The sequence below is a fragment of the Epinephelus moara genome, chromosome 12 (genome assembly GCF_006386435.1).
Source record: "Epinephelus moara isolate mb chromosome 12, YSFRI_EMoa_1.0, whole genome shotgun sequence".
Classification (NCBI taxonomy): Eukaryota; Metazoa; Chordata; class Actinopteri; order Perciformes; family Serranidae; genus Epinephelus; species Epinephelus moara.
Window position 1 is genome coordinate 7,829,683 of NC_065517.1, and position 14,510 is coordinate 7,844,192.

Consider the following 14,510-nt stretch of genomic DNA (forward strand, 5'->3'; position numbering starts at 1 on the left):
AAAGTAATAAAAACAGGACAAGAATAACCCGATGACATCACACACGCCGTGAAAGACGACTGGGGATAATTGGTGAGTACCAGCGTGTAGTGTGTACCAGGCATAATGCAAGTCCTGAGTCTGAAATATGTATGTCAGCGAGTCCTACTCCACCTATTTAGACTCCACCATAGACAACGGCAGCACTTCTCCGACCACGTAGCGAGCCACAAGCTCCGTGGCTTCTTTCAGACTGATAGGTTTAACATTATCTCCATTATTAGAACCAAACGATAGCCGTTGCTGTTTCGGAGCTGAAGGACCAGCGTTTACTTTGTAACGCGTTATACCCAACTCTGGCAATGAAGGTGCAGGGACACGGAAAATACAGATATGGAAGGCGCAGAAACACTGACCAATCAGTAAAGACTGGGCTTTTTTTTCGGGAGGGGAGCTTAAAGAGACAGGCACTAAAACAAAGCCTATCAGACAGTTGGTGAATACAGGTGTTCCAGCACAGACAGTATGAGGACAGTAAAGCTTTTTTGAACATTAAATCATGTATGCAAGTATGAACCTGAAAATTAGCCCCATAAGTCTCCTTTAAACAAAGTCTCTGATCATGAAACAACCATCATTTCGTGATTTCCCAATGACCTAACATAAATCCCTTTGTTTGCCAGATGACAGATACTGGATAAGCATACTGGCACCCACTCACTCCACTGTGGCATCTCAATGTATTGTTGTAAACCATAGCCACTGGAGCCTGACACACTGTATAGAATATATTCAGGGGCCCAAGGCACACAGTATATCTATCAATCACCAGTCACTCAAAATTCAACACATTTGCACATAGTTTGCCCGAGCCCAATTCACAGCTAGCTGGGTCCAATTATCCCCTCCTGCATGAGCGTTTGCAGGGTGCAGCACCCTCCCAGGCCGCTTGTGTTTTCAAAGAGCTGAGAGAGTGGGCGTGCACAGGAAATATTTCCTCTAATTATTCCAGGGCTTTGTGTCAAGGAACGTAGAGCACATACATCAGTGTTTTCTGAACACCACATATGCGTAAGCTGACGTGCCTCAGTACTTGTGTTTTCTCTGAGCGCGGAAGGTTTCAGATTTGCCTATTAAAATGACAGGGTCTCAACGGGGCCTTCTGTCGCCAGGGCCAAGAATGGAAGTTAGTATATTGTGTCAGCGTGCGCATTTACTTGATAACATGATCATGAGAGCAGATAGGTATGACCAACAAGTGCTTATCTCGATGCGAAACATGCCATACCCACAGCCAGTCACATCTCTGCTGTGTATGACTATAATAAACATCATATCACTGGAAAAAAGAATTGTGATTCCTTCACTGATAAGCAATAGCAGGGATGTCCCACTGGTGCTGTTGCAGGCTGCGAACCTGAGCGAAGACTTTGAACCTCAGACTCACTTCATTTATCTCGCCGCTTCACACTGTGAATGTATTACTCGCAGGTTAAACTAAATCAAGCTCTCCTTGTGATTTTCCATGTCTTCAGATTGTATTTAACTGTTTGGTCCCTCATGGATAAATGCACAGAGCGTGTAACAAACACCGACTGACTCGCAAGGAACTGATTGTCATTGCCAATGTCATTGAAGACACTCATTTGAAGCGTTCTCGGTGACGGGTTAGGTGTGCCCACAGAATGACATATGCTGTTATTAGGATTTTAACCACTTCTGACATTCTATCAAAAGCTAACAACCCTGAGCTGCTTTTGAACAGGAGAAAATGCATTAGCAGGAGCTGGGATGAGCCAGGAGGCGAGATAAAATCAGAGCATCTTCCTGTTTGTATGAAAAGAATCGCTTTCTTGTGGCCGAGACGGAAACTCAAACGAAGGATTAGATAAAATAACTGAGAGCACTGCTGTTTAAATTGTTGTAAAAAAAAAAAAAAGAGAAAAAAAAAAAGGTAATCCATCCTTTGTTTTGCCTTTCAGCTGGCAGAAACGGTACCAAGAAAGGAGACGGGGCGACTTTGTTTGTAACGTTTCAAATTTCACAGTGTGAAGAGACTTTTCATTATGCAGGTACAAAGGCAGCTGAAAGGAGAGCATCGGAGATGGAGACAGAGTGTTCCATCCACTCCTCTGGTATCGGGACATGAAAGGAACACAAACATGACCTCAGATTCACTTGAAACGGCCCTATGATGCGACCTGCATGCAATGTCACGCTCAAAATCCATTTTCATTTTAATGAGAACATCAGTGAGTGACAGCTCGGAGGAAGCCCTCCTGTAGCTCGCATTTTGGGGTAATCTTTTGGCTGTATTGTAGAGGGCAATCAAGAATGAGCATCTCTTTTAACTCATAAATGGAGTAAGTGGAAATGATATTACAGGGAAGCAAATCCTCATGAATAATATCATATTTAGTCCTTATCAGTTCCTGTTGTCAGTGATATTGAATTCTTTAAAGATGGATGATGTTTTATGAAGATGTCGGACGGATTCTGAATCTTAACACTAAGTCTAATATGTAATCTGGGAGAGTAATTGCAGTTTAGAAACTTTTATCAAAGGACAATTTCCCCAAATGACCAGTTGTATATCAGCTACTCACCCTGTGTTATGTTGAATTTGTGAAGAAAACTATTTTTATGCATTTCTCTGGTAAATGCAAAATTCAAAAACTGAGGAAATCCTTGATGAATTGAAGTCATGGGGGGCTGCGTTCGCCAACGGCAAAACTATATCAAAAAAATCTGTTAACAAACTCATACACAACTTAGGCAGTATAATCCAAGTCTCATTGATCCAGTCATACGCTCGGCATCTTCCAAACAGACAGCTCTTTCCAACAGGAAACTGAACTGAAAGTGAAATTTATCTATGCCCTCTTCAAAGCCAGACTCCATCGACAAAAACAGTAATTTTACCTCACTTAACATGAGTCACGCTGTTCATCTGCTGCCTTGATCAGTTAGCTTGTTAGTAATATTGTGTGACCTTGGTGTTTTAAAGGGTTACTTCTGATCAGTGTTGGGCAGTAATGCTTTACTAGTAATGCCCTACACATTACTAGTAACATGTTGCGGTAATAAAATTACTTTTCCCAGTAATGAGTAGTGTAACTAATTACTACCCCACAAGCAAACAACTTGTTTTAATGTTGCTTTTGTTATCACATCACTACTGACTTGAAATACATTGGACAAATTTTTGTAATCGTCACATTTCGCAGGCACATCACAACGCAGCAAGCTAATCAGGAAGATCGAAACAGCTGGAAATACTCCCATTGCTTTGAACACTGTTGCTGCAGGTAGTCACACTAAAACACTTTCCACTGCGAAAAACAAGTCCTAAAACCTCAGGTCTGAAACACCTACTACGACCAACAGCACAACAACCTAAAGCTCTAGGAAATACACCCCGCCAAAGGTGAACCCTCCGCGGCCACGGACGGCAGCTATAGCCCTACACTGGCCAAAAAAGTAATATATCGAGTAGTGTAACAAATTACTGTTGGCAGGGAGTAATAAGTAAAGTAATATTACCCTTGAAAACAGAAACGAGTAATGAGTAGTGAGTAATATATTACACTTCAGAGTAATGAGCCCAACACTGGTTGTGATTCACCAAAGTCATACGATAACACAAACTATCGATTGAAGCAGTGGCAGCTCCCATGTTTAGCGAAGTAAAATTATTGCTTTTGTTATGGAGTCTGGCTTTGAATAAAACACAGATAAGGGACACTTTCAGTTCAGTTTGAAAAAAAACTAAGGTTTAAGTGAAAAAATTTGGAAAGCACTGAGCATACAACTGGGTTAATAAAACTTGGTTTATACTGCATGAGTTATGTGAGAGGTTGTAAACAGATGTTTTGATGTAGTTTTCCTGTTCTTAAACATGGACCCCTATGACTTCAATTCATCAAGAACGTTCTCCGCTTTTGGATCCTTCATTCACCACGGAGGCATGTGAGAAAAACCATAACACAGGGTGAGTAATTGATTTACAGATGATCATTTTATGGCTGAAGTATTCCTTTAAGGGTGAGTTTTTCCAATAATGATTTTTTGATTTTTACCCCAGGCCCCAGCAGATTAATCCGGCCCTGTCAATGTGACATATTAAGTGAATCATATCATATGGAATATTGGGGGGAAAAATGTAAAAAGCAAAATAGAAAAAAACAACTGGGTGCAGTTCTTTTTTTTTCTTTCTTTTTTTTTTTTTTTACTTTCTAGGAATACCAGAAGGACAAAAGAGTGCTGATGATGTCGGCAGTTGGAGCAGACGAGTCCTCGCTCTCCCAGCAGTAATGATGATGGCGTATACAGTATGCAGGCTTGTAATTAGGAACAGTGTCTGGGTCGCGCCAGACTGCGGCAGTGCGCAGCACTGAACTGAGCATCATTAACAGCTCACTCATCCCCTGTTTAAACCAAATGGCGACTGAGAGTATCGGGCATATGTGGTAATTAGGCAATTTCTAACACATATTAGGAATTAATTGCCATCTGATATGTAAGGGTAGAGTGTTAAGGAGGAGGGATGTTCCCGTGATGCCCCCAGCTTATTGGCATTGATTATCACAGTGATTTAGCTGATGGAGATGGCACAACCTCTGTCTCCACCGCTTTTTATAGAGAGTGTTTTGCTGCTTGATTATAGTGATGTTTCCCAGCTCAATGTGGATGACATTTCAAGTGAACTTCTGTTAAAATCCAAATACAATACAGCATGTCAAATCCATTCTTGGGATGTACTCGCTGTGGTAGCTGCGATGGCGAGCTGTGTTGCACATACCAGAACTTGCCTGAAGGCCTTTTCAGTGTTTGGTTTCTCATCCAGGCTGCTGCATATGCCCGAGTATGAATTCCAGGAAATGTGTGATGCGTTAATTTTATCCTCCCTCAATGCTTTTACAAGCCGGCGTGATTCATCTCGCACCTGCTACCCAACTGCTTCAGTTTTTACACTTTGCCCACACTAGACGCAAGCGCAGCTCCGCTTATTGGTGCCAGTGATGACCACGGAAGTTTGAGAAAAACAGCAGAACAGAAAGTTCGCTAGTTTTTGCTGGTGCAAATCCTGCCCAAAAAGTGGAGTTTTAAAGTAGACAGATTTGTGCTTCTTTTTCTTACTGGTGGTCAGCCATGAGGAGGCCTTGAACCACTGAAATCCAGCTCATCCTGATATGAAGAACTCATTTGAGGAGACATGTTGTTCAGGCCCTGCTGTGTTCAAGTATTTCCACTAAGCCCTTTGACACAGCCATCTAGCTGAGAGCTGGTAGACTTCCACTTCTTCAGCTGTAAAGACTGTCGTCTCACTCCTCAGCACTGCAGAAATGGGAGCTTGTGTGGAGGATATGAGACGCAGAAGAGAGAAGAAATATTTAGTCTCAGCTTGCTAGTTCACCCAATGCGGATCAAGCAAGGCAATTTTGGAGTAAATAATACCATTTCCTCCCCTCAGGCAATCAAAACACTATCTCTGTGAAAAATAACATGGGCACACACCAGATGATTGCCCGTTTTTTTCTGGCGGAAATCTACTCACCCAACTTGGGTGGCAGTGGCAGACTCTGACAAAGTTTCTCCCTACATCCATTTTCCAGCAAACAACTGGAAAGGAGTTGTTTTTAGATGAGATGCTCAAAAGGGAATGCTTCAGTGCGGCAGTGTGGATCTTTGAAGAGGCAATACTTTTTGCGATATGAGTTTGAATTTGAAATTTATTAAAAGTTCCTCTACTGACATTGATTAAACCCCTAAAAGCTCATCTCTTTTCATCAAAATTATATATTTATAGATTTTATTTTCCATGAAAAAAAAATCCCTGCGTCCCTTAAAATGGGTTAGAAGTAACCCTACACCTTTGTCTCATTTAGTATGAGCACATTTATGAATATGTAAATTAGCCCTACAGCTCAGCCGCTCACCTGCAACTTCAGCATAGCTGCTCACCTTCACTCTGCTCATCACACACACAAACCTCTGGTTGTAAACAGTAATAGATAATATGAGCCTTCAGCTTTCCAATAGCCAATAATGTGTTGCTAATGTTCAACATATCTTCATACAGCATTTATGAATTAGCGCCCCACAAATCATGTTATGTCCTCAACATAAAGTTACGTAATTAACGTAAAGTTACTGTGGTTAGGTTTAGGGAGGTATTTTTGCAATAAAGTTATTCTTGACAATATGATAAATTAGTGAATGAATAAATGATTTATTATAAATTAAAGAACACAGAATTGCTTCTATATGTAGTTTTCTGTTGAGCTGCAAGCATAATGTTGGTTTACATTACCAAAAGTTTATGACAAAAATCACTTCATCAACACCGCCATGTGCGCACGGCGAGAGAGGAGAGGGAGAGACCCTGTGCTGCTGCCAGAGGAGCCGCTGAATGAGTTCCCTGAGCGGCAAGTCGCTAAAAGAGTCTGAGAAGTCCGGGGCTGTTCATAAAACATTCAGGACGCCACAGTTTATTCTATGCAACAACTCATTGTACATCTGTTCTGATTTCCAGCTTTTCAGGCTTATTTTGTGGCTGAATATAATTTGTAGCTTCTTAAATTATGAATGAGGATAGTGATAGTGAGTTACTGGCTACAGTTGCATTTGTAGTAGTGATGAAACAGCGAAATAAAACGCGCATCAGATGGACTGTATTCATAATAAATACCAGCACAAATTAATGAGTCAATGAGAATGTGTGTGTGTGTGTGTGTGTGTGGCGGGGTATAAGCACATACAGCGAGCAGCAGCGACCCACCGTCCGACAGCGGCACACGGTTAGCATGGAAACAGAGGGCTCAGCGGGGACGGAGTACCTACCGCAGCAACCGAACATGCCGTCTGTGGTCATTTTGACTTCACCACAAGCCGAATGGCTGTAGAAACAGGTGACAAGCTTTACATTCTAAAACCAGCCGCCGGCAATTTGAGTTGGAATTGCAGGTGACATCATCAACTGACTCAAGTCGGGTGCAGACTGGCCAGGTCACACTGCTGTAACTTTTCTTTGCAACGTTCTATAACGTTTTAGTCTCACCATGAGTCATTGGTCTGAACTGGGCTTAATAGAACAGTGTCAGCCTCTACTGTGACATATAATATAACCATTTGCCTAGCAGAGAGCACATGTTTGTCTGTTAGCTAGTAGCAGTGGTAAACTGAATGCATTGGGGCAACAGCATGCAGAAGGCTTTCTATGGAATGCAGCAGCATATATGGCATTGCATCATGTTTTCTCCATTTTAAGGGCACCCATCAGTCCTCTGGATCACTGGGAGGTCACCCCAGGAAAGGCACTTTAAAGCACGGGTCGTTAGACATGGGGACACAGGGTAAAATTTGGAATACAGAACTTTTTTTGGATTATTATTTTGACATTGTGGCATTACTAGTTCTGTAATTAAGGCTCTAAATAATTCCACTGGTTTGTGTTGAATATCAGAGAAAGACAAAATGAAAAGGAAGCACAATAAATAAAAAAGCGAAAGATATCTTACCTACATATCTGACAAAGTATGAATATTTAGATTTGAGACCAAAAATGGCCTTGAGTATGCAACTATTTTCCAAGGTTTAGTCTTGTGTACTTTAAGCATCACTTAAGGGATTATTTATGGTGGTAATTCACGAGTTTTACAAGGCATTAGCAGAGCAGCTGGGACTTGAAAGACAGAAAGAAACATGGGCCTCTTCTTGGAAAATTGGAACTTTCAACATAATTACATAGTGTTTTGACAGGAACGAGAGGAAAAGAGGGCACAGATAGTGTTCGTCATTCCGCCGTGAGAGCGGGGAGCGACGCTGTAGAGAGTGCCATGCTTCATGCAGCTGGAGCAGATGCCGCTGTTGTGAATAGAACAGGATCCACGGGTGATCCTGCGAGACTGATTAGACTTCCTCCATCTTCCCCAAATGAATTCACAGTGATTGAGTACGAGGCGACAGCACTCCTCTCCTTGTCGCTGTCACTCCTTATTGCCCTACCTTGTACCATCCAGCTCAGTCTGGGAGCCTTCCATTGCAAATACTGAAGGACGTCATTGCAGAGGAGAGAGCTGAAGGGCCCTGTCCTGCTGTATGACCAGCTGCATCACTCACAAGTGGACCGCAGCAGTAGACTTCCAGTAATGAAGTGTCTAGATCTTTAAAAATGTATTTTTTTTATTAAACTTATAGACATGTTTGTGATATGTTGTTCTTATATTGGCTTTGTATTAAAAGACATAATGAATACCTAATGACTCTTTCATCTTGTTCAACTATTCCTCATACCATACCATACCATACAATAGGCCACACCTGTTGTACAATTATTGAATTATGATATTATTATTATAAAAATAATTATTATTATTGGTATCATGGGACATTTAATGGGTAGTTAACCGTAAGCTACAGCTCAAAATAAGTAGTCTCCTGATGCCACATGACCTAAACACATTAAAGCCATGATATATTCTTGCAAGCTAAATATTTCTCTTAAAGCCCCCAGCGACACTAAATGAATGGGCTGAAAGCAACACATAGGCTGCTCCAGTTTCCACTGGGATTGTGTTATTTTTCTCCAAAAGGTGCTCTCATCACATAGAAATTTTACACATGGGCTTTGAAGCTGCATTAATTGATTTTTTGACCACTTGGGTACATCAGACCAAGCTGAAAACATCTTCTTGTATTTACTTAAAGGTATACTATACAGGAAAAAAATGTATAGACTCACACTAAAGTAATCCCTCTCAATCATCACTTATGACCTACCAGAAGTGTGTGGTGGTGTATTTATCCACAGAGACCCTGCTCTCTGCCTGTATTGTCTTATTTTTCTCTTATTTTGCTGTGGTTGGGACATTTATAAGCGTGTAGCTCCCAGTTAATAACTCTGCAGGTGAGGTTGGGACTTCGTAAAAGGGAAGCAATCACATAGTAGCAGCACAGAATCAAAAGAACGCTACAGAAATCGCAGACACAGTGCCAAAAATACCCTGCAATTACTGTATAAAGCGCCAAGCGGACAAAGCAAAATGAGAGTGAATCAGGTTGGCTTTTACTTAAACTTTCAGTGGTGAGCACGAAAGGAGGGGGTGGGGATGGAGAGCAATGTGGAGATGGCCTATTTTCTGCTGGACAGGTAGGTGCCGGTGGTTTACTTAGTTAGCTTGCTAAAGTATCGTCTTTTCCATTACAACAAATTGCTTGTAGTGTTCTTTCAAGCAGTGTAGGCAGGAGGAGCCAAGTCCTGCGTAGTATCTTACTATCTTACCAAATAATGACGAAAACTCTGTCTGTGTGTGTGTCTGTTCCACGTTTTTCTCCTCACTGACTTGGTCAATCCATGTGAAATTTGGCACAGTGGTAGAGGGTCATGGGAGGATGTGAATGAAGCAATATTACATTAATTGGTCAAAGGGGGGCGCTATAGCAACCGATTGAAATTGCAAACTTTGAATGGGCATATCTCATGCCCCGTATGTCGTAGAGACATGAAACTTTGCACAGAGATGCCTCTCCTCATGAGGAACAAATTTGCCTCAGAACCCATAACTTCCGGTTTTATAGATTTTCCGCCATTTTGAATTTTTTNGACCCCTCCATTATTGACCCCATCAAACAAAATGGGGGCGCTAGAGAGCTAATTTCTTATCTAGGCCTAACCGCCATATCGATTTTTACTAAACTTGGTAGATATGTAGAACAGGACACCTCAAAGTTACTGGAGAAATTTAACTCTTATTGGCAACTGGGTGGCGCTATAACAACAAAAAAATGCTTAAAAATGGCTAAAATGCGACCGATCGCTGTGGCTCCCCCTGTGGCCGAATGTTTTTTTGTTTTTTCTAATTTTTGGTATGACTAAGTCATGGTATGGTATGCTGTACATAATCACAGAAACGGTCAGTGTGTCACTCTGTCCGTCCCACGTTTTTCAAAAACTCTGTCTGAATACATTTCTCTTCTTAATGGGTTCAGTTGACTATTTAATCTGCAATTTCCTATGACCTGTATCATAGGATACCATTTGGGGTAATTTTAACTTACCATTTGGGGTGTTGTCTGTGTCTACCTTGTGAATGTAAGATAAATAAGATAGGTAAGAAAAGGTAAGATAAATATTTCTTCTTTTAGCTTTGCTCCACCAACTACTGAGAAAAATATCTGCTTTTTAAATGCTCCACTGTGTTCACCAGCTAGTCTCAAAGCAGCAACCTCTGGGGCTGAAAAATGAAACCAACGCAGAACTGCCAAAAAACTGCAGTTCATCGAATGAACACTTGAGGCTGGCTCCAAATCTGAGTCAGTCGCAACAGAATGTTAAAATGCCCAACTTTAGAACAGAAATAATCATGTTTGCAGCCTGGTACAAAAAACGGTTTCGATCTCTACAGCTAATTTTCCCCTTCATGACAAGCACACGGGGAGTAAATCTTTATATAACTCACCCATTTACATTTTATTAAGGCTTAATGTTACACATAATAAAGTCAGGTCTTACTTCGAAGTTGTCGAATACCGGTGCCTTGGCAGTGACTTGCAGTGTCAGAAACCAAGGAAAAAAGGGGTCCTTTAACAACGGTTGTTGTTACAGTTCAACGGCACCTCGGCTGAGTCAGGGGGAAACGTGGACAAAAGGACAAAAATTAAGACAGTAAAAGTCTGAGTGGGGCGGGCAGGCGGCAGGGGTGGTGGATGGGTCCAACAAACCCCAACTTTCACCCGAGAGAGTGATGTTCGCGTCCCGTAAGATTCTAAAGCCAAACCCTGTTCTTTTTTCCTAAATCTAACCACTTGCTTTTGTTGCCTAAACCTAACCATGTGTGTTTGTTGTTGAAGGAAAGAAAATATCAATTTGCAGTGTTGCACCAACGTAGTGTGTTCATTTTGAATGAGACAGTGTGTTGATGTTAAATTTCCTGTGAAAATGAAAGTGTATCTTAAAAGAACACAATATATGTAGCAGGCAGAACTTGACATGGCGTCCCAGAACATCAACAACCAACACACCCAGGGTACCTTGCACGTGGTACGTGGAAAGTCCTTAACCAAGCACATCAATATGTGACGAGGTGTGTTGGTTAAACAGAGCTTTTTGGCTAAAAAAACAAAACAAAACTGCAGCTGGAAACCAGGGCAACAAGTTTGAGGGCCAGAAAACTAAAGCAATAGAAGCAAAAGGTATGAGAAACTAAAATAGCTGAGAGGAACTGCAGGTTTATTGTATGAGCCCTTCCCTTTCATATTACACACTGTTATCTGATCCATTGTTAATAACCCAGCTTCAAGGACTCATTTATGCTGAATGGTAGATAACATATATGGACAGACAGAGCCCCTCTGTCCGTACTCTGTGTTGATCTTGTGCTACATTCTTTTATGGATGGACATGGAAGGTCATACTTAGGAAAACACAGTCATGTTTATGTGGTTGTTTACAGCCAACTACTGTTACAGAAAATCATCCTTCTGAATGTGTATGGCCATAATATTCGTTTATTTTCATCTATGCGTGCAGCAATGTTCACTTGATGTACCACTGTGAATAGCAGAAAATGAGTCCAGTCTCCTCTAGCCACTGTACATAGCCAAGATCAAGAAGTGAATTCACATACGAATGAGTCAGACACTGTTTGTCAATATTTAGGCTCGTATGTGGCAACACTAAAGTTATGTTTGGACTAATCCAATATTGCCTCCAGTATTGTTGGGTGCTCCTACTGTAAGTCAGCCAGAGAAACATTACTGATTGTTCTAATATCAATCAGCATTTCCTTTCTAGCTCAATACTGTTTGGTTTGACCGAAAATTCAATTTCACAAAATTCACTTAAGAGAAACACAAGATCCAATATCCAAAATCTACATTTTTTAAAAATACATATATTTTTGATTATGAATTGCAGCTTTCAAAGGGAAATTCCTAAGGCCTGGTCACACTAAAAAGTGGTACCGATAAAAAGTGGTAACGATAAAAAGCTCCATTTACTTAAAAGACATATTTGTACCACTGTCTCCTGTCTCATGACTGTCTGCAAACCATTGTTTTTTTTGTGGAGCAGCTGATAATATGACAGAGGATGTTAAATAAAACTGAACTCAGCAAGTGAGCTACAGTCTGAACTCTACAGCTCCCATCACTGTCACAATAACCCACTATTGGTTAACAGTACAAATTTCCAAGACAAATTTTTCGATGGGATTTCTTACACCTCTGCAAATGAATCCACTAATCACTGACTCCATTGGAATGAATTGAAATTGCAGTGAAATTTTGCCATTTTAAATGCTGTTGTGTCTGGACCTTAAAGCAAATGAGCAAAAAAGAATATCTCACAGTCATTAACACATTATATACAATGTCAAAAAGTCAAAGACAATATTTTGAATAGACCGAGCGATAATGCCACTTCAAAGCTCAGCTACTTCTGGGGCAAAAGAAAAAGAGTTTTCAACAATGTCCCATCAAACCCTTCAAAATGACATACAATGTTAATGAATGTCAGTGAAAAATCTGTATTTCAGTTCATTATTTGCAACAATAGCCTTCAACAACCCATATGGGTTACACAGTATGATACTAATAGTGAATCATAAAAAGCTAGAGAGCAAAAGTACAGAATACATCTAAGTTTCTTTCTTTCTTCTTTTTTCTCACCAAATATGGGGTACGTGAAACATCTGTGAAAGTCCTTGACAGTTTTTTTTGTTTCTTGCAGCTCTTCTCCTTTTGATTTGAGGTATACACAAGGCTCTGAGGTCACCTTTGTGTTTTGTGAGAGATGTTGAGAAGGGAGGAGGAGGAGGAGGAGGCACTCACAGTGAATAGCTGCTGGCAGCTCTTCATTTGAAACTATTTAATTCACTAGGAGGTGAGTGAACTGCTCAGGAGAACAAGGGAAGACATCGGAGACACAGACAATACTGTAGACAGCCAACATATAGTGAAGCCACAATGAATCACTGGGGGAATCAGCAAATGAGGACAGGCTGGAGTAATTTGATGGTAATAGTTGTACAAGATGTAGGCACTGGATTGATTAAATCCACTGAGGCCTACAGTTTTATTAAATCTCATAGCAGAGATGATAATAGTGATAATGAACTACGATTCTTGCATCTCAGTACACTTCCACAAATGTATATCTCTATAAAGTGACTGAATCGTGACAGTAACGGCGCGAAACAAGCTGGAGCACTCCCCATAGGATTTTGTTGTTACTCTATTTTATTAATTGTATTTATATGTTTGTTTTATTGATTGTCCTCTTTCTTGCTTGACGTCATTGTAAATGAGGGCTTTGCCCTCAATGATTTTTGAGTTTAAATAAAGACAAATATAATATTAGAGTGATCAACCAATTTTGCATTACAATAGAACATTTTGATAGTTTAAAGTCAACTGAGACAAGTCTCTAATCAAGTCTCAAATCGGTCAAGTTCAAGCTACATCTCGTGTCTGTTGAGACAAATCCAAGTCATGTCTTTAGTCAATCAAGATAAGATCAAAAAAGGCCTCAGTCTATTGACAGAAGCTGAAGTCAAGTCTTAAGTCAATCAAGATGAACCCAAGTTGAGTCTCAAGTCGGTCAGAATAATTTCAAATCAAATCAAAATAAGTTCCTGTCAAGTCTCAGGTAACTTAAGACAACATCAAGTTATGTTTCGTGTCCGTTGAGAAAAAGTTAAGTAAATAAAAGACTCTCGTCTAGAAAAGGCTTCATCACCTCCTCACTATCCCTGACCCTGGATCCGTTGCAGTTTGCATACTGCTTCAACAGATCCATGGAGAATGCAATAAATAGCCTCACATCCAACCCAGTCTCACCTGAAGTCGTTGAAATCCGGCGCTTGGTCAGTGATACCCGGTGTCAGACATGGACGAAAAAAGCTGTCCGCTGTCAGCATAATACGCGGCCAGTCGCCTCTAAACCCTGTTTGCTGCCGGGTGGCACTGGGGAAAACGTGGTGGACAATAGCCAAAATCAAGGAGGCTGAAGTCCGAGTGGGGTGGGCAGCAGGGGTGGTGGATGGTGAAAGAATCATGGTTGGGCATTGTCACGTTACACATAAAGTTACATAGGTTTGTTTTGGGAAAGTAAGGTTCAGTGCATAAGGTTTAGGAAAGTAACGTTTTGTAGGTTAGGTTTAGAGAAAGAATCTACATTATGTACTCAACGTAAAGTGATTACATACCTTAAAATAACTGAAAGTTCACTTGGCTTCACACAGGACAAGAACACTGGTCTCCTTGGGGAAAGTTATGTGTTTGTTTGACCAACCCACCACTCCAGCCTGCCTCCTTGCATGAACTTTCGCTTCACTTAATACGACTGCCTTTTTCACTCCTGTCAGCACATTGGTCATGTGATTGCAAACTTCTGGATTACGTGGGTTATATACAAATTACTGGATGATGATTGCATCAATCCATCCCCATATGTCTTGTGGTGTCTTAACTATTTCCATTAATTTCAATAGTTGTTGTCATGTCCACGCTTCACTGCTACAATTTAATAC